The sequence below is a fragment of the Aegilops tauschii genome, chromosome 5 (genome assembly GCF_002575655.3).
Source record: "Aegilops tauschii subsp. strangulata cultivar AL8/78 chromosome 5, Aet v6.0, whole genome shotgun sequence".
Classification (NCBI taxonomy): Eukaryota; Viridiplantae; Streptophyta; class Magnoliopsida; order Poales; family Poaceae; genus Aegilops; species Aegilops tauschii.
The window spans coordinates 419,356,770-419,383,213 of NC_053039.3; the positions used below are offsets into that span (position 1 = coordinate 419,356,770).

The 26,444-nt window shown below is 42.1% G+C and overlaps 1 pseudogene; it reads left to right on the forward strand.

The window, feature by feature from the left end:
• The first annotated feature begins 708 nt into the window (after positions 1–708).
• Positions 709–26,444, forward strand: part of LOC141022935 (uncharacterized) — a 31,174-nt pseudogene continuing 5,438 nt past the window's right edge.

Sequence of the window (26,444 nt, forward strand, 5' to 3'; positions counted from 1 at the left end):
GACTAAGTTTTATTTTTTTAGGGTCCTCCTATGGGTTGTGATGTAACAAAGTTTGACATGTTATACCAGCTTCGGGGTCCTTCGACAGAAAACTTTGTTTAGAAAATAAATTAAAAATAGCCAAACTTATTGTTAGCTTCTTCCATGCCTAGCACATGCCATCCTTGGCAGTTAAAACTCAATCTTCATGATATAACTTCCATATGTATCTACAGAGGCCCTGTCCTTTCCTTGATACATTATTTAATTCAGACAAATAACCATATTTGTGCCCATGCTTGCTACAGTATATATATCCTGAGTGTCTATATCTACCACTAATTTGACTTATGATGTTATTTTTATACAACTCCCTTCCATTAAAAGACCAATATTTTGACTGCACTATTTTCCTAGTCCAATTGACATTGGGCTCTTTAACCAGTAAATAATGATATAAACTCAGCTGCTCATTCTGTGGTGAAATGATATTTTTTTATAGAGGAAACTTCTTCCGCGGTTGCATAGTTATCTCTATCCTTCTTTGTTTTGCACTTCTATATACCCAGTTAACATGGTCGCACCAAAATTATGAGCGAGTTTAGGACCATGTAAGTTACACGTCTTCATACTAGTAGAACTGAAAAGTGGTCAATTTGGACGGAATATTTTTGGATATGTCGCTATTGTTGCTAGTGCTAGGCTGCTAAGGCTACTGCACTGCAACATTTTATCCTGGTGTTAGTGGCTGGTGCTCGGCATAAGTAATGATTTAATTTGCTATCATTATGAAGTTAGGCTGTGTGACTGTGTCTATGAAGTTAGTGTCTGGTGCTCTGTGTGACTGTGTGTATGAACTCGCCTCGCCATTCGTCATGAACGTGAGTATATGTGAGTTTGATGGAATACAATGGTTTCACTCATAGTAACTAGATGATACTAAGACTATTCTTTTAGAACCACTAATAAGACATTTAGGAAAGTAACCGCCCTTTACTCAGAAGTCAGCACAATTGCATGGTGTGCCTATGTATAGCGTTGCAATCATGTGCAAGCACTTGGGTTGAAATGTTACTCGACATGGTTTTCTTTATTTCTTTTGTCCATTTGAAATAATTATACCTGACCATGTTCAGCTTTTCTCACATTCTTGTGCGTGCAGGATATCTGGTGTCATATATATTCCCTACTGCCAATGCGAGATGCTGCTCAAGTTGCTTGCGTGTCAAATGCATTTCAACGTTTTTGGAGATGCCATCCAAACCTTGCTTTCAGTATGAAAGCATTGGGCATGGATAAAAGATCATGTGGAGAGGATGAAATAGTGAGAAATTTCACCAGCAAGGTCGACCACATTTTAAAAAACCGCTTATGCATGGCCATAAAGACACTCGAGATTGTTTTCCGTTATTACAATGACCAGGTCTGTAACCTTGATAGCTGGCTTCAGACTGTTATTACACCGGGGATTGAAGAACTCACTGTTCAGCTATCTAGAAAGTCTGGAAGATATTACAACTTTCCATGGTCAGTTTTAGCTAATGAGAGTGGAAACTCGATTCGGTATATAAATCTTTCTTGTTGTGCTTTCTCTTCCACTGCCGGGTTGTGCTTGAAAAGCTTGTCAAGACTTGAGTTGTGTGATGTTGATATCACGGGGGACCAATTGGGGTCTCTTCTTCACAATTCTTTTGCTTTGCAACGGATGCAACTCAGACGTTGCAATAATATAAGTTGCTTGAAGATACCATTTCATTTGCAACAACTTGGATATCTTGAAGTGTTTGACTGCAGCTTGCTGCTTATAGAGATAGAAGCTCAAAACCTTTCTAATTTTTAGTTTAGGGGTCACACCCAAGTACAACTACCACTTGGAGTAGCATTGCAATTGAAGAAGCTTGTCATGTCATTTCCTGGTGCTGTCAGCTATGTTTGTGCTGATTTTCCGTCTAGCTTGCAATATGTTGAAGCTCTTACCATATGTTCATCTCATGAGGTATACACTAAATCTTTAGGAATCTTTATCTGTTGATATACATAGTATGATTGATCTGAGATGTCTTTGTGCAGATGATTGATACACCAGTGCTACCTAGTAGCAAGTTCTTACATCTTAAGTACTTGAGTGTTGATCTTAGTGCAGTGGTATTTTCCCCAACCTACGATTATTGTTCTCTGATATCCTTTTTTGATGCTTCTCCTTCCTTGGAGACCCTTGTCATGAACGTAAGTCCATTGCCCATCCCGCAAGATTATTTAGTTTTAATGATGGAACTATTAATCCAACTATTTGGCCTATCATCTTTAGGTGTTGCAAGTAAAAATGTTGCACGAATCAATCGTGGGAGATACATCACATTTGAGGGAGATGCCAGGACACCGCCATGATAGCCTTAAGACAGTGAAGATCATTGGTTTCTCCTCTGCGAAGAGCTTAGTTGAGCTGACATGCCATATCATTGAGAATACGACGTCACTTGAGTGCCTTACATTGGACACCACACGAGGACATCCTTGGGATAGCTGTTCATCCAACTATACTGGAAAGTGCTTGCTGTTGCACGGGGATTTTATGGTGGAAGCTCGTAAAGGCCTCTTGGCTATAAGGACATATGTTAATCTCATGCTCATCAAAAGGAATCCACTAACAAGGTTGATCAGGTCTTGTTAGCAAACTCATTCCGAATTGCATGAAACCGGAGAATTTTCGAATAGCACTATGTTACCTCAACGGGGATATGCACATCCCCAATAATAAGAATATCATATTTCTTCTTGGCAGTAGGAAGAGGAAATTCAAAACCTCCAAAAATAATCGATGGAATTTTTCCAATAGAGTTTATACTATGAACTTGAGGTTGTTTCCTCGGAAAGTGTACCGTATGCTCATTGCCATTAACATGAAAAGTGGCATTGCCTTTGTTGCAATCAATAATAGCCCCTGCAGTATTCAAAAAGGGTCTTCCAAGAATAATAGACATACTATTGTCCTCGGGAATACCAAGAATAACGAAGTCCGTTAAAATAGTAACGTTTGCAACCACAACAGGCACATCCTCACAAATACCGACAGGTATAACAGTTGATTTATCGGCCATTTGCAAAGATATTTCAGTAGGTGTCAAATTATTCATATCAAGTTTACGATATAAAGAGAGAGGCATAACACTAACACCGGCTCCAAGATCACATAAAGCAGTTCTAACATAATTTCTTTTAATGGAGCATGGTATAGTTGGTACTCCTGGATCTCCAAGTTTCTTTGGTATTCCACCCTTAAAAGTATAATTAGCAAGCATGGTGGAAATTTCAGCTTCCGGTATCTTTCTTTTATTTGTAACAATATCCTTCATATACTTAGCATAAGGATTCATTTTGAGCATATCAGTCAAACGCATACGCAAGAAGATAGGTCTAATCATTTCAGCAAAGCGCTCAAAATCCTCATCATCCTTTTTCTTGGATGGTTTGGGAGGAAAAGGCATGGGTTTCTGAACCCATGGTTCTCTTTCCTTACCGTGCTTCCTAGCAACAAAGTATCTCTTATCATAACGTTGATTCTTTGATTGTGGGTTATCAAGATCAACAACAGGTTCAATTTCTACATCATTATCATTGCTAGGTTGAGCATCAACATGAACATTATCATTAACATTATCACTCGGTTCATGTTCATCACCAGATTGTGTTTCAGCATCAGAAATAGAAATATCATTGGGATTCTCAGGTGTGTCTACAACAGGTTCACTAGAAGCATGCAAAGTCCTATCATTTTTCTTTTTCTTCTTTTTAGAAGGACTAGGTGCATCAATATTATTTCTCTGAGAATCCTGCTCAATTCTCTTAGGATGGCCTTCAGGATACAAAGGTTCCTGAGTCATTTTACCAGTTCTAGTTGCAACTCTAACAGCAAAGTCATTATTCTTACTATTCAATTCATTGAGCAAATCATTCTGAGCTTTAAGTACTTGTTCTACTTGAGTGGTAACCATAGAAGCATGTTTACTAATGAGTTTAAGTTCACCTTTAACTCTAGACATATAATCACCCAAGTGTTCAATCATATAAGCATTGCGTTTTAATTCCCTACCAAAATAAGCATTGAAGTTTTCTTGCTTAACCATAAAGTTATCAAACTCATCCAAACATTGGCTAGCAAACTTAGTAGGAGGGATTTCAGCTTTATCATATCTATAGAGAGAATTGACCTTTACTACCTGTGTCGGGTTATCAAGACCATGTGTTTCTTCAATAGGTGATGGATTAAAACCATGTATTTCTTCAACAGGCGGTAAATTAAGACCATGTATTTCTTCAACAGGCGGTAAATTAAGACCATGTATTTCTTCAAGAGGAGGTAAATTCTTAACATCTTCAGCTTTTATACCTTTTTCCTTCATAGATTTCTTTGCCTCTTGCATATCTTCAGGACTGAGAAATAGAACACCCCTTTTCTTCGGAGTTGGCTTAGGAGTTGGTTCAGGAAGTGTCCAATTATTTTCATTGGTCAACATATTATTCAATAGAATTTCAGCTTGATCAACAGTTCTTTCCGTGAAAACACAACCAGCACAACTATCCAGGTGGTCTCTGGAAGCTTCGGTTAGTCCATTATAAAAGATATCAAGTATTTCATTTTTCTTGAGAGGATGATCAGGCAAAGCATTAAGTAATTGGAGAAGCCTCCCCCAAGCTTGTGGGAGACTCTCTTCTCCAATTTGCACAAAATTATATATTTCCCTTAAAGCAACTTGTTTCTTATGACCAGGGAAATATTTAGTAGAGAAGTAATAAATCATATCCTAGGGACTACGCACACAACCAGGATCAAGAGAATTAAACCATATCTTAGCATCACCCTTTAATGAGAACGAAAATATTTTAAGGATATAATAGTAGCGAGTTTTCTCATCATTAGTGAACAGGGTGGCTATATCATTTAATTTGGTAAGATGTGCCATAATAGTTTCAGATTCATAGCCATAGAAAGGATCAGATTCAACCAAAGTAATTATATCAGGGTCGACAGAGAATTCATAATCCTTATCAGTAACAAAGATAGGTGAAGTAGCATAAGCAGGATCATATTTCATTCTAGCATTCAGAGATTTTTGTTTCAGCTTAGCTAATAATTTCTTAAGATCCCTTCTATCATTGCAAGCAAGAAAGTCTCTAGCAGTTTCTTCATCCATAACATAACCCTTAGGCACAACAGGCAAATCATATCTAGGGGGAGAATCTTCATCATCACTTTCATCAATATTATCAGTTTCAATAATTTCATTCTCTCTACCCCTAGCAAGTTGTTCATCAAGAAATTCACCAAGTGGCACAGTAGTATCAAGCATAGAAGTAGTTTCATCATAAGTATCATGCATAGCAGAAGTGGCATCATCAATAACATGCGACATATCAGAATTAATAGCAGAAGCAGGTTTAGGTGTCGCAAGCTTACTCAAAACAGAAGGTGAATCAAGTGCAGAGCTAGATGGCAGTTCCTTACCTCCCCTCGTAGTTGAGGGATAAATTTTTGTTTTCGCGTCTTTCAAGTTCTTCATAGTGACCAGCAGATATAAATCCCGAGTGACTCAAATAATAGAGCTATGCTCCCCGGCAACGGCGCCAGAAAATAGTCTTGATAACCCGCAAGTATAGGGGATCACAACAGTTTTCGAGGGTAGAGTATTCAACCCAAATTTATTGATTCGACACAAGGGGAGCCAAAGAATATTCTCAAGTATTAGCAGTTGAGTTGTCAATTCAACCACACCTGGATAACTTAATATCTGGAGCAAAGTATTTAGTACCAAAGTAGTATAGAAGTAACGGTATCGGTAGCAAAAGTAATATTTTTGGGTTTTGTAATGATTGTAACAGTAGCAATGGAAAAGTAAATAAGCGGAGAACAGTATGTGAAAAGCTCGTAGGCATTGGATCGGTGATGGAGAATTATGCCGGATGCGATTATTCATGCAACAGTTATAACATAGGGTGACACAAAACTAGCTCCAATTCATCAATGTAATGTAGGCATGTATTCCGAATATAGTCATACGTGCTTATGGAAAAGAACTTGCATGACATCTTTTGTCCTACCCTCCTGTGGCAGCGGGGTCCTATTGGAAACTAAGGGATATTAAGGCCTCCTTTTAATAGAGTACCGGACCAAAGCATTAACACATAGTGAATACATGAACTCCTCAAACTACGGTCATCACCGGGAGTGGTCCCGATTATTGTCACTTCGGGGTTGTCGGATCATAACACATAGTAGGTGACTATAGACTTGCAAGATAGGATCAAGAACTCACATATATTCATGAAAACATAATAGGTTCAGATCTAAAATCATGGCACTCGGGCCCTAGTGACAAGCATTAAGCATAGCAAAGTCATAGCAACATCAATCTCAGAACATAGTGGATACTAGGGATCAAACCCCCTGGCCTTGATTCTTTTGCCAGTATTTTTTGTTATTTCCAAAAATAATCTCCGTGAAGTTTCAGGTCATTCCGAGAACTTTTGTTTCTGCACAAAGATAACACCATGGCAATTCTGCTGAAAACAACGTCAGTCCGGGTTAGTTCCATTCAAATCATGCAAGTTAGAGTCCAAAACAAGGGCAAAAGTGTTTGGAAAAGTAGATATGACGGAGACATATCAGTTTTGTACCGAATACATGAAATAAAGACCTATAGGTTTGCCCCTCTCTCTCCACGAGGGAAGGCTGAAAGGTAAGCCGGTCCTTGCTGGCACGCAAATGGCTGCACCTGGAGAATTGGCAGAGAAAGCCCATTTAACGGTACTGCTTAACCGCCCAGTTCTCATCGCTTATGCCGAAGAACACTTGGCGGAGATACGCCAAAGATTCTTACCAATGGTGCCTCAATCAGATGTGGAGATGAAGGAGCACACTAAGAACTGCGCCGAATGGCTGAAGAATCGTTTGGCACAAGGATCCATCGATGACATTGCTACGTGGTTGGCACAAAAGCCATCACCTACGGTGTTGACGTACCAAGCATATGACATAAATGGATACACGTTCTACACCGAGGAACGTGATAAGAAGACCTTGTATCAGAACAGCTCTGTTCGAATAGAATGCATGACTGTAAATGAAGCTGATAAAAGGGTATACTATGGAACCATCGAAGAGATTTGGGAGCTTGACTATGTGAAAGTTAAGGTGGCATTATTCATGTGCGCATGGATCCCAATTGGTCAGGATACCAACAAGGCCTACGCCTCTGGCCGCACCCTTCAGAGGAACGCTCCAAGGAAGCCCACACACCAGCCTAAAGGTGTATATGAAGTAACCGAGATTGATTTAAAGTCTTGGGCTCCAACTAAACCAGATAAAGCATGCATGAGATTCAGGAGTGTGTGTGAATTTGTTGGCAGGGCAAGGCTCAATATTAATCTGCCGGGGTTTTGGAAGGCTGACACAGAAACACGGGGTAGGATAGTCCGGGGATCATGAATCACTTCAACGTTCCAGAGCAGTGGAGAATGCAGGTGGAACACGCTGCACTGAAGAAGGCTAGGGATGCTTGGAGAAACTGGAAGCACGTGCTGTACAAGAAGTACTTGAGTGAAGGCAAGGACCCAATCCCCGCATACCCCCAAATTACAAAGGCTGACTGGGCAAAATTCAATAGGGTCAGGGCAACTAAAGAGTTTGCTGAGAAGAGTTTCAAGCAATCGGAACTTCAGAAGAAGAACATACACCCCCACCGTTTGGGTGTGGCAAGATACTACGACATGAAACTGATATGGGAACAGGAGGACAAAGAAGCAGTAGCAGCGGGTGGGAATCCGGCCTTTAGTGAAATCAGGGGCAAACACGCCAGAGACTACTTGCGGGCACGTGCAAAGAGGCGTGATGACGGAACTTATTACTTTGAAAACGCATGTGACGCCAAACTGTATGAAGTGATTAGAGGCCTCCAAGATCCCTAGAAGGTTCTACAGGAACTCAGGGCCATGTGACATTCTGTCCATTGCTCTGGACACAAAAGAGCCCCCTGCCTGTGCAAGGGGTATATGTGTTAATGTCCCTTACAAGAGGGCTTTCACACTCAGCAATGAAGAGAGGCTCAGCATGAAAAAAGCGAGGAGTGAAATGAAGCAGAATGCATTGTATGGAAGGTTGAAGAAGGAGATTTAACCGGTTGTTCGAAAGGATGTTGAGGAGTCAATGATGATGCAGAAGACTCTAACACTGACAGATAGCCAGCAGATGGGAGGGGAGGCGTGAAGGAAATATGCCCTAGAGGCAATAATAAAGTATTATATATTTCCTTATATCATGATAAATGTTTATTATTCATGCTAGAATTGTATTAACCGGAAACATAATACATGTGTGAATACATAGACAAATAGAGTGTCACTAGTATGCCTCTACTTGACTAGCTCGTTAATCAAAGATGGTTATGTTTCCTAGCCATAGACATGAGTTGTCATTTGATTAACGGGATCACCTCATTAGGAGAATGACGTGATTGACTTGACCCATTCCGTTAGCTTAGCACTCGATCGTTTAGTATGTTGCTATTGCTTTCTTCATGACTTATACATGTTCCTATGACTATGAGATTATGCAACTCCCGTTTACGGGAGGAACACTTTGTGTGCTACCAAACGTCACAACGTAAATGGGTGATTATAAAGGTGCTCTACAGGTGTCTCCAAAGGTACTTGTTGGGTTGGCGTATTTCGAGATTAGGATTTGTCACTCCGATTGTCGGAGAGGTATCTCTGGGCCCACTCGGTAATGCACATCACTATAAGCCTTGCAAGCATTGTGACTAATGAGTTAGTTGCGGGATGATGTATTACGAAACGAGTAAAGAGACTTGCCGGTAACGAGATTGAACTAGGTATTGAGATACCGACGATCGAATCTCGGGCAAGTAACATACCGATGACAAAGGGAACAACGTATGTTGTTATGCGGTTTGACCGATAAAGATCTTCGTAGAATATGTGGGAGCCAATATGAGCATCCAGGTTCCGCTATTGGTTATTGACCGGAGAGGTGTCTCGGTCATGTCTACATAGTTCTCGAACCCATAGGGTCCGCACGCTTAACGTTACGATGACAGTTTTATTATGAGTTTATGTATGTTGATGTACCGAAGGAGTTCGGAGTCCCGGATGAGATCGGAGACATGACAAGGAGTCTCGAAATGGCCGTGACGTAAAGATCGATATATTGGACGACTATATTCGGACTTCGGAAAGGTTCCGAGTGATTCGGGTATTTTTCGGAGTATCGGAGAGTTACGGGAATTCGTATTGGGCCTTAATGGGCCATACGGGAAAGGAGAGAAAGGCCCCAAAGGGTGGCCGCACCCCTCCCCATGGGCTAGTCCGAATTGGACTAGGGAAGGGGGGCGCCCCCTTGCTTCTTTCTCCTTCCCCCTTCCCTTCTCCTACTCCCACAAGGAAAGGAGGAGTCCTACTCCCGGTGGGAGTAGGACTCCCCCCTTGGGTGCGCCACCTCCCCTTGGCCGGCCCTCTCCTCCTTGCTCCTTTATATACGGGGGCAGGGGGCACCTCTTGACACACAATTGATATACGATATTTTAGCCGTGTGCGGTGCCCGCCTCCACCATATTACACCTCGATAATATCGTTGCAGAGCTTAGGCGAAGCCCTGCGTCGGTAGAACATCATCATCGTCACCACACCGTTGTGCTGACGAAACTCTCCCTCAACACTCGGCTGGATCGGAGTTCGAGGGACGTCATCGAGCTGAACGTGTGCTGAACTCGGAGGTGCCGTGCGTTCGGTACTTGATCGGTCGGATCGTGAAGACGTACGACTACATCAACCGCGTTGTGATAACGCTTCCGCTTTCGGTCTACAAGGGTACGTGGACAACACTCTCCCCTCTCGTTGCTATGCATCGCCATGATCTTGCGTGTGCGTAGGAATTTTTTTGAAATTACTACGTTCCCCAACAGTGGCATCCGAGCCTGGTTTTATGCGTTGATGCTATGCACGAGTAGAACACAAGTGAGTTGTGGGCGATATAAGTCATACTAGTTACCAGCATGTCATACTTTGGTTCAGCGGTATTGTGAGATGAAGCGGCCCGGACCGACATTACGCGTACGCTTACGCGAGACTGGTTTCACCGTTGGGAGCACTCTTTGCTTAAAGGTGACTGGCGGGTGTCTGTCTCTCTCACTTTAGTTGAACCGAGTGTGGCTACGCCCGGTCCTTGCGAAGGTTAAAACAGCACCAACTTGACAAACTATCGTTGTGGTTTTGATGCGTAGGTAAGAACGGTTCTTGCTAAGCCCGTAGCAGCCACGTAAAACTTGCAACAACCAAGTAGAGGACGTCTAACTTGTTTTTGTAGGGCATGTTGTGATGTGATATGGTCAAGACATGATGCTATATTTTATTGTATGAGATGATCATGTTTTGTAACCGAGTTATCGGCAACTGGCAGGAGCCATATGGTTGTCGCTTTATTGTATGCAATGCAATCGCCATGTAATTGTTTTACTTTATCACTAAGCGGTAGCGATAGTCGTAAAAGCAATAAGTTGGCGAGACGACAACGATACTACGATGGAGATCAAGGTGTCGCGCCGGTGACGATGGTGATCATGACGGTGCTTCGGAGATGGAGATCACAAGCACGGTGCTTCGGAGATGAAGATCACAAGCACAAGATAATGATGGCCATATCATATCACTTATATTGATTGCATGTGATGTTAATCTTTTATGCATCTTATCTTGCTTTGATTGACGGTAGCATTATAAGATGATATCTCACTAAAATTTCAAGATAAAAGTGTTCTCCCTGAGTATGCACCGTTGCGAAAGTTCTTCGTGCTGAGACACCACGTGATGATCGGGTGTGATAGGCTCTACGTTCAAATGCAACGGGTGCAAAACAGTTGCACACGCGGAATACTCAGGTTAAACTTGACGAGCCTAGCATATGCAGATATGGCCTCGGAACACGGAGACCGAAAGGTCGAGCGTGAATCATATAGTAGATATGATCAACATGGTGATGTTCACCATTGAAACTACTCCATCTCACGTGATGATCGGACATGGTTTAGTTGATATGGATCACGTGATCACTTAGAGGATTAGAGGGATGTCTATCTAAGTGGGAGTTCTTAAGTAATATGATTAATTGAACTTAAATTTATCATGAACTTAGTCCTGATAGTATTTTGCAAATTATGTTATAGATCAATAGCTCGCGTTGTTGCTTCCCTGTGTTTATTTTTGATATGTTCCTAGAGAAAAAATTATGTTGAAAGATGTTAGTAGCAAAGATGCGGATTGGATCCGTGATCTGAGGATTATCCTCATTGCTGCACAGAAAAATTATGCCTTGATGCACCGCTAAGTGACAGACCTATTGCAGGAGCAGATACAGACGTTATGAACGTTTGGCTAGCTCAATATGATGAATACTTGATAGTTTAGTGCACCATGCTTAACGGCTTAGAATCGGGACTTCAAAGATGTTTTGAACGTCATGGACCATATGAGATGTTCCAGGAATTGAAGTTAATATTTCAAGCAAATACCCGAGTTGAGACATATGAAGTCTCCAACAAGTTCTATAGCTAAAAGATGGAGGAGAATCGCTCAACTAGTGAGCTTGTGCTCAGATTGTCTGGGTACTACAATCGCTTGAATCAAGTGGGAGTTAATCTTCCAGATAAAATAGTGATTGACAGAATTCTCTAGTCACCATCACCAAGTTTGTAGAACTTCGTGATGAACTATAGTATGTAAGGGATGACGAAAGTAATTCCCGAGCTCTTCGCGATGCTGAAATCGACGAAGGTAGAAATTAAGAAAGAGCATCAAGTGTTGATGGTTAATAAGACCACTAGTTTCAAGAAAAGGGCAAAGGGATAGAAGGGGAACTTCAAAAGAACGGCAAGCAAGTTGCTACTCAAGTGAAGAAGCCCAAGTCTGTACCTAAGCCTGAGACTAAGTGCTTTTACTGCAAAGGGACTGGTCACTGGAAGCGGAACTGCCCCAAGTATTTGGTGGATAAGAAGGATGGCAAAGTGAACAAAGGTATATTGGATATACATGTTATTGATGTGTACTTACTAGTGTTTATAGCAACCCCTCGGTATTTGATACTGGTTTAGTTGCTAAGAGTAGTAACTCGAAACGGGAGTTGCAGAATAAACAGAGACTAGTAAAAAGGTGAGGTGACGATGTGCGTTGGAAGTAGTTCCAAGATTGATATGATCATCATCGCACACTCCCTGTACTTTCGGGATTAGTGTTGAAACTAAATAAGTGTTATTTGGTGTTTGCATTGAGCATGAATATGATTTGATCATGTTTATTGCAATACGGTTATTCATTTAAGTTAGAGAACAATTGTTGTTCTGTTTACATGAATAAAAACCTTCTATGGTCATACACACCAACGAAAATGGTTTGTTGGATCTCGATCGTAGTGATACACATATTCATAATAATGAAGCCAAAAGATGCAAAGTTAATAATGATAGTGCAACTTATTTGTGGCACTGCCGTTTAGGTCATATTGGTGTAAAGCGCATGAAGAAACTCCATACTGATGGGATTTTGGAATCACTTGATGCTTGCGAACCGTGCCTCATGGGCAAGATGACTAAAACGCCGTTCTCCGGAACTATGGAGAGAGCAACAGATTTGTTGGAAATCATACATACAGATGTATGTGGTCCGATGAATATTGAGGCTCGTAGCAGGTATCATTATTTTCTGACCTTCACAGATGATTTGAGCAGATATGGGTATATCTACTTAATGAAACATAAAGTCTGAAACATTTGAAAAGTTCATATAATTTCAGAGTGAAGTAGAAAATCATCGTAACAAGAAAATAAAGTTTCTACGATCTCATCGTGGAGGAGAATATTTTAGTTACGAGTTTGGTCTTCATTTGAAACAATGCGGAATAGTTTCGCAACTCACGCCACCTGGAACACCACACCGTAATGGTGTGTCCGAACATCATAAACGTTCTTTATTAGATATGGTGCGATATATGATGTCTCTTACCGATCTACCACTATCGTTTTGGGGTTATGCATTAGAGACAGCTGCATTCACATTAAATAGGGTACCATCTAAATCCGTTGAGACGACATCTTATGAACTGTGGTTTGGCAAGAAACCAAAGTTGTCGTTTCTTAAAGTTTGGGGTTGCGATGCTTATGTGAAAAAGTTTCATCCTGATAAGCTCAAACCCAAATCGAAAAAATGTGTCTTCATAGGATACCCAAAGGAGACAGTTGGGTACACCTTCTATCACAGATCCGAAGGCAAGACATTCGTTGCTAAGAATGGATCCTTTCTAGAGAAGGAGTTTCTCTCGAAAGAAGTGAGTGGGAGGAATGTAGAACTTGATGAGGTAATTGTACCTGCTCCCTTATTGGAAAGTAGTTCATCGCAGAAACCAGTTTCTGTGACGCCTATACCAATTAGTGAGGAAGTTAATGATGATGATCATGAAACTTCAGATCAAGTTATTACTGAACCTCGTAGGTCAACCAGAGTAAGATCCGCACCAGAGTGGTACGGTAATCCTGTTCTGGATGTTATGTTACTAGACCATGACAAACCTACGAACTATGAAGAAGCGATGGTGAGCCCAGATTCCGCAAAATGGCTTGAGGCCTTGAAATCTGAGATGAGATCCATGTTTGAGAACAAAGTATGGACTTTGATTGACTTGCCCAATGATGGGCAAGCCATTGAGATTAAATGGATCTTCAAGAGGAAGACGGACGCTGATAGTAGTGTTACTATCTACAAAGCTAGACTTGTCGGAAAAAGGTTTTTGACAAAGTTCAAGGTGTTGACTACGATGAGATTTTCTCACTCGCAGCGATGCTTAAGTCTGTCCGAATCATGTTAGCAATTGCCGCATTTTATGAAATCTGGCAAATGGATAAAGAAAACTGCATTCCTTAATGGATTTATTAAAGAAGAGTTGTATATGATGCAACCAGAAGATTTTGTCAATCCTAAAGGTGCTAACAAAATATGCAAGCTCCAGCGATCCATCTATGGACTGGTGCAAGCATCTCGGAGTAGGAATATACGCTTTGATAAGTTGATCAAAGGATATAGTTGTATACAGACTTGCGGTGAAGCCTGTATTTACAAGAAAGTGAGTGGGAGCACTACAACATTTCTGATAAGTATATGTGAATGACATATTGTTGATCGGAAATAATGTAGAATTATTCTGCAAAGCATAAAGGAGTGTTTGAAAGGAGTTCTTCAAAGAAAGACCTCGGTGAAGCTGCTTACATATTGAGCATCAAGATCTATAGAGATAGATGAAGACGCTTGATAAGTTTTTCAATGAGTACATACCTTAACAAGATTTTGAAGTAGTTCAAAATAGAACAGTCAAAGAAAGAGTTCTTGCCTGTGTTACAAGGTGTGAAATTGAGTAAAGACTCAAAGCCCGACCACGGCAAAAGATAGAAAGAGAATGAAAGTCATTCCCTATGCCTTGGCCATAGGTTCTATAAAGTATGCCATGCTGTGTACCAGATCTATTGTATACCCGACACTGATTTTGGCAAGGGAGTACAATAGTGATCTAGGAGTAGATCACTGGACAACAGTCAAAATTATCCTTAGTGGAATAAGGATATGTTTCTCGATTATGGAAGTGACAAAAGGTTCGTCGTAAAGGGTTACGTCGATGCAAGTTTTGACACTAAATCTAGATGACTCTAAGTCTCGGTCTAGATACATATTGAAAGTGGGAGCAATTAGCTAGAGTAGCTCCGTGCAGAGCATTGTAGACATAGAAATTTGCAAAATACTTACGGATCTGAATGTGACAGACCCGTTGACTAAAATTATCTCACAATCAAAACATGATCACACCTTAGTACTCTTTGGGTGTTAATCACATAGCGATGTGAACTAGATTATTGACTCTAGTAAACCCTTTGAGTGTTGGTCACATAGAGATGTGAACTATGGGTGTTAATCACATGGTGATGTGAATTATTGATGTTAAATCACATGGCGATGTGAACTAGATTATTGACTCTGGTGCAAGTGGGATACTGAAGGAAATATGCCCTAGAGGCAATAATAAAGTATTATATATTTCCTTATATCATGATAAATGTTTATTATTCATGCTAGAATTGTATTAACCGGAAACATAATACATGTGTGAATACATAGACAAACAGAGTGTCACTAGTATGCCTCTACTTGACTAGCTCGTTAATCAAAGATGGTTATGTTTCCTAACCATGGACAAAGAGTTGTTATTTGATTAACGGGATCACATCAGTAGGAGAATGATGTGATTGACTTGACCCATTCTGTTAGCTTAGCACTCGATCGTTTAGTATACGGGGGCAGGGGGCACCTCTTGACACACAATTGATATACGATATTTTAGCCGTGTGCGGTGCCCCCCTCCACCATATTACACCTCGATAATATCGTTGCGGAGCTTAGGCGAAGCCCTGCGTCGGTAGAACATCATCATCGTCACCACGCCGTTGTGCTGACAAAACTCTCACTCAACACTCGGCTGGATCGGAGTTCGAGGGACGTCATCGAGCTGAACGTGTGCTGAACTCGGAGGTGCCGTGCGTTCGGTACTTGATCGGTCGGATCGTGAAGACGTACGACTACATCAACCGCGTTGTGATAACGCTTCCGCTTTCGGTCTACGAGAGTACGTGGACAACACTCTCCCCTCTCGTTGCTATGCATCACCATGATCTTGCGTGTGCGTAGGAATTTTTTTTGAAATTACTACGTTCCCCAACAGGGCTGGCATGGAGGATACTGCTTATTGCGCGACAACACTGCACAAGAGTAGCTGTGCATCAGCTGACCCCAGCGACACTGAGACTGCAGCTGCTCGTGATGATGCTATATCTGATCTATCTGGAATGAAAGACAGACTGAAGGGCATGCTTACACATTATGAAGGTACATTAAAATGTGCAACAGCCTGGGTTTGCCCACCCTTCTTGGAAGACGGCATCTTCTTGGACAACGTGCCATTGAAGCCGGGCTGTGTGAAGTGCTACGTAACTGAAGTAAAGCCTGGATTCAATGAATTTGCCCTGAATAATGTCCTAGGAGACTTCGATGAGCAAAGGACTTTGGGAGAAACACTGTTACATCACATCCAGTGGCCACGAAAGGAAATAGAGTTCATCGATGAGATTCCTGAAGCCCCGCCAAGAGCAACCAGTGTCGCCCCTCAACCGATGATGCTCTACTTGCCACAACAGCTCTCGCGGGCTGATGCATCCAGCCGGCCCGACTTTGTGGCGTACAGGCCATGTCATCCTCCACCCCAAAGCAGCCAGTGGCAAGGCCTACAACTGCTGATGACGCACCACCGGTTCAGATGCCGGCCACTGAAGCAGCGGGGGAAGACCCAGCTGCAGCACAAGCTCAGCAGACCAACCTGGTGGAACAGACTGCTAAGTAGTCTGATGCTTCGGAACCGCCTGCTAAGCAGTCTGTAGGTCCAGAACCGACTGCTCATCAGTCCGTTGGTCCACAGGCGCGTGATCAACATACCAACGCGTCAGCACTTCCTGCTCAGCAAACCAACGCGTAGGCACGGCCTCCTCAACACACCGACAAGTTGGCACCACCTGCGCAGAAACCCGACATAGCTTCAACGCATGGTCAGCAGTCCGATGCCTCTGCTCCTACAGCCCAGCAGTCCGTCACAGCAACACCGCCAGCTCAGCGGTCCGGCATAGATAAACCAGTTGCTAAGCAGTCCGTCCAAGCTTCACCATCTGCTCGGCAGTCTACCTTGCAGCCAACCAGGCGTTCTGCCAGAAATGCTTCAAGTACCAAGAAGGAAGTGGCCAAAAAGGCTACACCCACGACCACGAGGAAGCGCAGCGGGAGAGTGAAGAGGAAAGAGAATGATTGCCTCTTACTTAAAGCACTCATCGCTCAGAACCAAATTAATAGAAGCTTGTTCGAATCGGGGAGTAATATTATTTCTGACGCCATGAATGATGAAGAAGTAGAATTGTTGCTTGCTAAAAGAAAATTAGGCGTACTTGAAGCACGCAAGTACATCCATGGCCAGCCATTTCTTGTTGGTGAATACTTTGATGAGTGCAGCTCCATTTGCCGCGAGTTACATGAATATTGCATGGATCAAATGTCAGCAGGTCATCATGCTTTGCTAGTCCACTACAACAGAGATCATTTCTGACATGATGCTGGTTCCATCAATGTGAGTTTCGAGGACTTACATCTCTTCTTCAACTTCAACGTGCTCGATGCCACTCTTGTTAGATGCCTGATTTTGTATGTACTTAGCAAACTCTGATCAACTTCTCCATACAAGGATGTAAATGATAAACAACTAACTGCATTTTATTCCTCTCAGGGGATTGAACGCGCAGAGAAGACAAATGGAGAGTGTGTATTTCATAGATCCTGCATTAGCAAATGGCACGGCATTAGATGGTAAGGAGCGATGGGACTGGGCCGTTAACACGGTCGTCCGTATCTTCGAAAACAGGTCCCATGCAGAATCATTTCTCTGGCCATATCATGAAAGGTAAGTCAAGTAAACAACCACACATACACTGATTGTCTTTCAGATTTCAACATCATTCGTAAGTTCATGGCTGATACATCCAGTTTGCATCATGCTTTTATATCGATATTTATTGCATTATGGGCTGTTATTATACATTATGTCACAATACTTATGCCTATTCTCTCTTATTTTACAAGGTTTACATGAAGTGGGAGAATGCCGGCAGCTGGAATTCTGGGCTGGAAAAGGAGCAAATATTAGAGACCTATTCTGCACAACTCCAAAAGTCCTGAAACTCCATGGAAGTTATTTTTGGATTTAATAAAAAATACTGAGCGAAGAAAGTACGAGAGGGGGGCCACCCACCATCCAGGAGGGTGGGGGCGCACCCTACCCCCTGGGCGCGCCCCCTGCCTCGTGGGCCCCCTGGCAGGCCTCCGGCGCCCATCTTCTTCTATATGAAGTCTTTTACCCTGGAAAAAAAATCATAAGCAAGCTTTCGGGAAGAAACACCGCCACCACGAGGCGGAACCTTGGCGGAACCAATCTAGGGCTCCGGCAGAGCTGTTCTGCCGGGAAACATCCCTCCGGGAGGGGGAAATCATCGCCATCGTCATCACCAACGATCCTCTCATCGGGAGGGGGTCAATCTCCATCAACATCTTCACCAGCACCATCTCCTCTAAAACCCTAGTTCATCTCTTGTATCCAATCTTTGTATCAAAACCTCAATTGGTACCTGTGGGTTGCTAGTAGTGTTGATTACTCCTTGTAGTTGATGCTAGTTGGTTTATTTGGTGGAAGATCATATGTTCAGATCCTATATGCATATTAATACCCCTCTGATTATGAACATGAATATGATTTGTGAGTAGTTACGTTTGTTCCTGAGGACATGGGAGAAGTCTTGCTATAAGTAGTCATGTGAATTTGGTATTCGTTCGATATTTTGATGAGATGTATGTTGTCTCTCCTCTAGTGGTGTTATGTGAACGTCGACTACATGACACTTCACCATTATTTGGGCCTAGAGGAAGGCATTGGGAAGTAATAAGTAGATGGTGGGTTGCTAGAGTGACAGAAGCTTAAACCCTAGTTTATGAGTTGCTTCGTAAGGGGCTGATTTGGATCCATATGTTTCATGCTATGGTTAGGTTTACCTTAATACTTCTTTTGTAGTTGCGGATGCTTGCAATAGGGGTTAATCATAAGTGGGATGCTTGTCCAAGAAAGGGCAGCACCCAAGCACCGGTCCACCCACATACCAAATTATCAAAGTAACGAACGCGAATCATATGAGCGTGATGAAAACTAGCTTGACGATAATTCCCATGTGTCCTCGGGAGCGTTTTCCTTCATATAAGAGTTTGTCCAGGCTCGTGCTTTGCTATAAAAAGGATTGGGCCATCTTGCTGCACCTTATTTACTTTTATTACTTGTTACTGGTTACAAATTTCCTTATCACAAAACTATCTGTTACCGATAATTTCAGTGCTTGCAGAGAATAACTTACTGAAAACCGCTTGTCATTTCCTTCTGCTCCTCGTTGGGTTTGACACTCTTACTTATCGAAAGGACTACGATAGATCCCCTATACTTGTGGGTCATCAATGGCTTTCTTAATATGTAGCAATCACTGGATATTGGTATTCATTGTTCCAAAGAAGAACACAGTTTACTACATCGATTCTCTCAGAGAGTCAACAAACGCTCAGGATCTGACGCATGTTCAACAATTCTTGGATAGGTATTGAATTCTATGATGTTGAAATTAATTTGCATTCATATCTGGTTCAATAATTGATGTTGTCAAAATTCATCATCATTTGCAGTGTGCTCGCATTGTGGAATACTAAACCAGGGAACCTGTTCAAGAAGGAACAACCTCTGCAGCACGAGATCATTTCTTTGGTAACACACGAAATCCGTTATTTTCGGAAAATTTATCCAACAGTCTGCAAATACCTTTCCTTACGCTAGTCAAATGTTCAAGCTTCTAAATAAACCTCTTTCTATTTTGTCCAAAGAAAAAAATAATACATCTAACACCGGTTAGGTTGTTTCTAACATGACAAATACATGACTAATTTTGTACAAAAAATTTCAGTGTCCTCAGCAAGAAGCAGGGACCAACCTTTGCGGATACTATATTTGCAGACACATGATCTCCATCTGCAAATCTGCTGATAGTTGTGACGATCCTCGTGAATTAGTACCAGTAAGTCTATCTTAATTAATATCTTCTACTCCACTCATATGGCACATTCTGATCTTAAAAATACTGCAGCTCATCTTAAAACCGAGTTCCCCTGAACCCCTCCCTGCTGGTGAATTGCTGATGGTTCGGAGATTTATCAGCGACTTATTCCTGGATCACTACATCAATCCCACTGGTGATAATGAAGATTTCATCATGCGTTCTCCTGAAACATTGAGTAAGAGTTAGCCGCTAAACATATAATGCATGGATCCATTGTTTTCCATCTGATGAGGTCTTCATATTTCGTACACTATGATTAATTATGTAATGCATATATGTGTGGACAAATCATTGGAATTTAGCTAGCATATGTTCAATTGCAATTGTTGCGAAATCTGATGAATGTTCTTCCTGTGGACACTATTTTTTCAATTGAATATAGTGGCGAATTTGCTTTTTGCGTGCCGATTCAAAACGGGATATTTTTGTTTATTTGTTCAATTGAATATTGTGGCGAATTTGCTTTTTGCGTGACGATTCAAAATGGGATATTTTTGTTTTGACCTGGCAATTGCTCCGCACACGGTTCAACTAAATGAGTGTGTGTGATCCACATCGGAAAGCATACGTCAATTGTAGCGGAACCGTCGGTGATACACAGCAGATCACAAACGATTTGCAGCGCTACTACGTGTGCGTAGGGTAGGGTCTCCGGAACCGTTTGTGATATCGCGTTATCGCACACGAGAACTAGGAGTAAACCGTGCCCAATGCAAAATACAATCCTAGTCGTAATCTTTTCAGGAAACGTGTGGGATCCCAAACGAAAAGCACACGTTACTCTTGCGGCAACCGTCGGTGTTACCCAACAAATCACAAACGGTCTTCAGCACTTGTATGTGTGCGAAGTGGCTCCTGAACTGTTTGTGATAGAACATTATCGCAGACGGTAATTGTTGGCAAACGTGTGAGATGGAGTCTAGCATGGCAGACGGGTTACGCAGAGAACTCGTGTGCGATGGGGCACAAATCGCACACAGTTCATATGTTGGCCCATGTGCCTTACATACTGTTTCCCGAACGGTTCGTTACGACAGACCGTATGGTTTCACTGCGTCATTAGAAATGCTTAATCACCGATACCACACGTGCGAAAGAATTTAGTGTGTGCTGCATCGCACATGATTACATTTTGGAAGGCCTCTGGATCACTGCTCCATATGCCCGACGGTTTCTGGGTCGTGTGGGAAGGACACCCTATCGCACACACTCACTTGGCGATGGTCCCAAATGCCGTCGCGGAAAGGGGTTAAAAACCGTTTGTTTAGGACCGGCACGCACCAGTGCTCCCTCCCACCTATATATATGAGGAGGGGCGCCTAGAACACAGAACAACAATCGTTAGCTGTGTGCGGCGCCCCCCTCCACAGTTTACACCCCCGGTCATAGTTTTGCAATTTCTTAGGCAAAGCCCTGCGAGAATCACTTCACCATCACCGTCACCACGCCGTCGTGCTGACGGAACTCATCTACTTCCTCGACACCTTGCTAGATCAAGAAGGCGAGGGATGTCATCGCGCTGAACGTGTGCAGAACTCGGAGGTACCGTACGTTCGGTGCTTGATCGGTCGGAACTAAAAGAAATTCGACTACATCAACCGCGTTGTCAAACACTTCTGCTTTCGGTCCACGAGGGTATGTGGACACACTCTCCCCCTCTCGTTGATATGCATCTCCTAGATAGATCTTGCGTGAGCGTAGGAATTTTTTTGAAATTGCATGCTACGTTTCCCAACAGTGGCATCCGAGCCAGGTCTTTGCGTAGATGATATGCACGAGTAGAACACAAAGAGTTGTGGACGGTGATAGTCATACTGCTTACCACCAATGTCCTGTTTTGATTCGGCGGTATTGTTGGATGAAGCGGCCCGGACCAACCTTAAATGACCACGTTCATGAGACCAGTTCCACCAACAGACATGCAACTAGTTTTGCATAATGGTGGCTGGCGGGTGTCTGTTTCTCCTACTTTAGTTGATCGAATTTGACTGCGGCCGGTCCTTGAAGAAGGTTAAAACATCAAACTTGACGAAACACCGTTGTGGTTTTGATGCGTACGTAAGAACGGTTCTTGCTAGAAGCCAGTAGCAGCCACGTAAAACTTGCAACAACAAAGTAGAGGACGTCTAACTTGTTTTTGCAGGGCATGTAGTGATGTGATATGGTCAAGACATGATGTGATATACGTTATTGTATGAGATGATCATGTTTTGTAAAAGTTACTGGCAACCGACAGGAGCCTTATGGTTGTCTCTTTATTGTATCAAATGCAAACGCCATGTAATTGCTTTACTTTATCACTATGCGTTAGTGATAGTTGTAGAAGCAATAGTTGCTGAGATGACCATGACGCTGCGATGGAGATCAAGGCGTCGAGCCGGTGATGATGGAGATCATGACGATGCTTTGGAGATGGAGATCAAAAGCACAAGATGATGATTGCCATATCATGTCACATATTTTGATTGCATGTGATGTTTATCTTTTTATGCATCTTATTTTGCTTGGTACAGCAGTAGCATTATAAGATGATCCCTTAACTAAATTTCAAGGTATAAGTGTTCTCCCTGAGTATGCACCGTTATGACAGTTCGTCGTGTTGAGACACCACATGATGATCGGGTGTGATAGACTCTATGTTCACATACAACGGGTGCAAGACAATTTTGCACATGCGGAATACTCAGGTTAAACTTGACGAGCCTGGCATGTACAGACATGGCCTCGGAACACTAGAGACCGAAAGGTCGAATGTGAATCATATAGTAGATATGATCAACATAGAGATGTTCACCATTGATGACTACCCCATCTCACGTGATGATCGGACATGGGTTAGTAGATTTGGATCACGTATCACTTAGGTGACTTGAGAGATGTCTATTTAAGTGGGAGTTCTTAAGTAATTTGATTAATTGAACTTAAATTTATTATTAACTTAGTCCTGATAGTATTTGCAAATTATGTTGTAGATCAATAGCTCGCGATATAGCTCCCCTATTTTTGATATCTTTCTAGAGAAAACTAAGTTGAAAGATGATAGTAGTAATGATGTGGACTGGGTCCTTGATCTGAGGATTATCCTCATTGCTGCACAGAAGAATTATGTCCTTGATGCACCGCTAGGTGACAAACCTGTTGCAGGAGCAGATGCACACATTATGAATGTTTTGCAAGCTCGATATGATGACAACAGCTTTACGGCTTAGAACCGGGACTTCAAAAACGTTTTGAACGCCACGGAGCATATGAGATGTTCCAAGAGCTGAAAATTGGTATTTCAGATTCATGCCCGTGTCGAGAGGTATGAGACCTCTGACAAGTACTTTGCCTACAAGATGGAGGAGAATAGCTCAACCAGTGTGTCGTGGTGGGCGCACGGCAGATGCCAAAGGATGGCTAAAGAGAGGAGGAGGCTCGAGGGCACCGGTGGGATCCAGAGGCGAGGTCGGCATGAGCGAGCGAGGAACGTGATACGTCTCCATCGTATCTATAAATTTTTATTGTTCCATGCCAATAGTACACAACTTTCATATACTTTTGGCAACTTTTTATACTATTTTTGGGACTAACATATTGATCCAGTGCCCAGTGCCAGTTCCTGTTTGTTGCATGTTTTTTGTTTCGCAGAAAATCCATATCAAACGGAGTCCAAACGGGATAAAAACTGACGGAGATTTTTTTGGAATATATGTGATTTTTGGGAAGAAGAATCAACGCGAGACGATGCCCGAGGGGGCCACGAGGCAGGGGGCGCGCCCCTGACCCTCGTGGACACCCCGTAAGGCGGTTGCTGCCCTTCTTTCGATGCAAGAAAGCTAATATCCGGATAAAAATCCTGTTCAAATTTCAATCCAATCGGAGTTACGGATCTCCGGGAATATAAGAAACGGTGCAAGGCCAGAATCGAGAGGGCAGAAACAGAGAGAGACAGAGAGACAGATCCAATCTCGGAGGGGCTCTCGCCGCTCCCACGCCATGGAGACCATGGTCCAGAGGGGAAACCCTTCTCCCATCTAGGGAGAAGGTCAAGGAAGAAGAAGAAGGAGGGGGGCTCTCTCCCCCTTGCTTCCGGTGGCACCGGAGTGCCGCGGGGGCCATCATCGTCACCGCAATCTACACCAACAACTTCACCGCCGTCATCACCAACTCTTCCCCCCTCTATGCAGCGGTGTAACCCCTCTTTTACCGGCTGTAATCTCTACTTAAACATGGTGCTCAACGCTATATATTATTTCCCAATGATGTATGGCTATCCTATGATGTTTGAGTAGATCTGTTTTGTCCTATGGGTTAATTGATGATCGTGATTGGTTTGAGTTGCATGTTTTATTATTGGTGCTGTCCTATGGTGCTCTCCGTGTCGCGCAAGCGTGAGGGATTCCCTCTGTAGGGTTTGCAGTATGTTCATGGTTTGCTTATTGTCTGCGTTGCGTGAGTGACTGAAACACAAACACGGATAAGGGGGTCATGGCGTATGGGAATAAAGAGGACTTGATACTTTAATGCTTGCTAGAGTTCTAGTCATAAGTGCATATGATCCAAGAAGAGAAAGTATGTTAGCTTATGCCTCTCCCTCAAATAAAATTGCAATTATGATTACCGGTTTAGTTATCGATTGCCTAGGGACAAATAACTTTCTCGTGACAAAAGCCTCTCTACTAAAACTAATTTAGTTGTGTCTTTATCTAAATAGCCCATACTTCTTATTTACGTGCTCTTTATATTCTTGCAAACCTATCCAAAACACCTACAAAGTACTTCTAGTTTCATACTTGTTCTAGGTAAAGCGAACGTTAAGTGTGCGTAGAGTTGTATCAGTGGTCGATAGAACTTGAGGGAATATTTGTTCTACCTTTAGCTCCTCGTTGGGTTCGACACTCTTACTTATCGAAAGAGGCTACAATTGATCCCCTATACTTGTGGGTTATCAAGACCTTTTTTCTGGCGCCGTTGTCGGGGAGTCATAGCGTGGGGTGAATATTCTTGTGTGTGCTTGTTTGCTTTATCACTAAGTAATTTTTATTTGCTGTTCTAAGTTGTTCTCTATCTTTAGTTATGGATATGGAACACGAAATACCAACAAAAATTAGGTTTACTTGCTACTCATGGAGATGGGGAACCTCCCAAAACCCTCGATGCTCATTATGTGAAAGATATTATGTACTACTTTGATAATCCTGAGAAAACCCCATTCAAATTTGTAATGGGAGACACGTTGGATCAACGTGAATACTTTAGGGATTATCGCTTGACTCAAAAAGGGAAACTATTATGGGATCAAATTTATATGTTGCATTGGTATGCTCGGCAACTATGCTTGAGATATGATTATACTTGTTGCTCTAGGATGAAGGCTCCACACCTTCCCTTTTCATGTGAATTTAATGATAATGAAACCTTGGCTTCTTATGCTAATGGTATATATGATTACTATGATGTGGAACAAATAGAAGAGTTCGTTGCTTTTATGGGTGCTTATGAAATTGAATCTTTGTTTAAAGAGTTTGAAGATTTTAATGATTCAGTTTATAGACCTGAAATTTTTTCTATACTTAAATATTGCTATGAGAATTATGAATTCAATTCCGATATTGATGATTTTATTGAGAGAGTCTCCGCTGTCCAAGAAGAGACTAATATTTTGCAGGAGTCTGTGGAAGAAGAAATTAATGACATTGTGAGCTCATTGGATGAAAAATATGAGGAGGAGAGCGAAGAACAAAAGGAGGAAGAGCGGATTGATCACCCGTGCCCACCTTCTAATGAGAGTAATTCTTCAACTCATACATTGTTTAACTTCCCTTCGTGCTTACCGAAGGATGATTGCTATGATGATTGTTATGATCCCGTTGATTCTTTTGAAATATCCCCTTTTGATAATGCTTGCTATGCTTGTGGCCAAGATGCCAATATGAATTATGCTTATGGAGATGAACTTGCTATAGTTCCTTATGTTAAACATGAAATTGTTGCTATTGCACCCACGCATGATAGTCCTATTATCTTTTTGAATTCTCCCGACTACACTATATCAGAGAAGTTTACCCTTATTAAGGATTATATTGATGGGTTGCGTTTTACTACTACACATGATGATTTTGATAGATATAATATGCATGTGCTTGCTGCTTGCTTCTCCTACTTGCAATTATTATGAGAGAGGAACTATATCTCCACCTCTTTATGTTTCCAATAAGATAAAATTGCAAGAAACTGTTTATACTATGCATTGGCCTTTACTATGTGTGCATGAATTGTTCTTCTATGACATGCCGATGCATAGGAAGAGAGTTAGACTTCGTCATTGCTTGATATATGTTGCTTTGTGCTCACTACTAAATGCCAAATCATTGTTAATTAAAATTGGCTTTGATATACCTTGGGATCCGGGTGGATCCATTACTTGAGCACTATATGCCTAGCTTAATGGCTTTAAAGAAAGTGCTGCCAGGGAGACAACCCGGAAGTTTTAGAGAGTCATTTATTTCTGTTGAGTGCTTTTATATAGTTTAAAAACAAAAAAAATAAAGAGGGGAACCCAGAACTTTTCAAAAAGGAAAGTGAAAATGAGAGAGACAAGCATTGTTGAAGTGGGGGAGCTCCTTGAACTTTGTTCATGCTCAC